The sequence below is a fragment of the Moschus berezovskii genome, chromosome 15 (genome assembly GCF_049115385.1).
Source record: "Moschus berezovskii isolate FMDL1 chromosome 15, NW_MosBer_1.0, whole genome shotgun sequence".
In the NCBI taxonomy this organism is placed as follows: domain Eukaryota; kingdom Metazoa; phylum Chordata; class Mammalia; order Artiodactyla; family Moschidae; genus Moschus; species Moschus berezovskii.
In genome coordinates, this window is record NC_142474.1 from 60,222,393 (window position 1) to 60,223,645 (window position 1,253).

The 1,253-nt window shown below is 40.9% G+C and overlaps 1 non-coding gene across 1 annotated transcript; it reads right to left on the minus strand.

The window, feature by feature from the left end:
• Nucleotides 1–728: 728 nt before the first annotated feature.
• On the minus strand, nt 729–859 carry LOC129535657 (small nucleolar RNA SNORA18). Its single transcript, XR_008681702.2, has one exon. It is a non-coding gene; the product is annotated as a small nucleolar RNA SNORA18 (small nucleolar RNA).
• Nucleotides 860–1,253: the final 394 nt, after the last annotated feature.

Below are 1,253 nucleotides of genomic sequence, written 5' to 3' on the forward strand. Positions count from 1 at the left end.
TCCCCAGCTGTTTGGAGGAAGCAGCCAGTTATCCAAGAATCAGCAGAGAAGACAAGTTCTAGAAGTAGGGAGCAGCCAGCTCAGGGTTCTTCAGACTGGTGTCTCCTGCCCATCCCATCCCACTCCCCCACTGAAACCCTGTGCCATACTCAATACCTCTGAGCACTTGAGGAGCTGTCCAGCCTTCACATGAAATCTGCAGGGGATTTTTTTCTGCACAAAGAGTTTTGGTTTCTTTTGTTTGTTTTTTAAATGTGTAACACAGGCATGATTTAAGTCAATACATTTTTAAGGGATTTCACATGATCTCATTCTTTCCACTGCCAATCACCTCAGTTCCTACAAAGTCATAATATTCAAGACACGTACGACAGCCCTTTCCAAAAGACATTTTGCACAATCCACAGCTGCCGTGTCAGTCAGTCAGTCCACATTTCTTTGAGATGGGCTTCTTTGCTCTCCAATGGAATACAGACACGCTTTGACATTCCCCATCTGTAATCTTTGGGATTTAATTTCCTCAGGAAATTTACTTTAGGACCATATTTAGGGTCTGCAGACAGAAGTGGCTGGTTCTGAATTTGATACCCTCTAAAAATGTATTAAGTGCAAATCATATTCACCCCTAAGCTATCACATCCTAAAACAGTACAGATTGTTGGGGTATGTCAATACCTAAGATTAAAAAAAAACAAAGTTTGTTAGGTTTTTCATAGTTTTCTTGGCAACTTTGTCTTGTAGTTCTTTCCCACAGATCGAACAGGCAGTTCTACGAGTAAAGGAAACCACATATTTACTCTACAAGGCATTTCCAACGATGTAGGTTTATTGGTAAAGCCCCATCGGGATAGACCTCAACTAAAGCTGCAGTTTTCATGTCTGGTACTTCCTCTGTCATTAAGCATACATACATTTATTTGTAACTACATACATGTATTTAGGGATATTACTCATTCCTGTAGGGTAAATCTGCATGTCACACTCATCAGAAGACTGGGGACTTTCGCTGAGTAGGTCAGGCAGAGCAACAGTTCTAGAAAGCAAAACCCTGGACCCTTTATTACAGTGACAGACAAGCACACAACTTCTGCAACTGAATTTTTCTCAGTCAGCTCTGGACAAGGCCAATCGTCTGTCAAGATTGCATCATTTTGATTACACACAATTTTAAACTGCCATGTGATTCTCATATAGGACTATCATCTGAGACTTGATTGTCAAAAATGTATTCATGTCCCAGAAGGACTTCACAG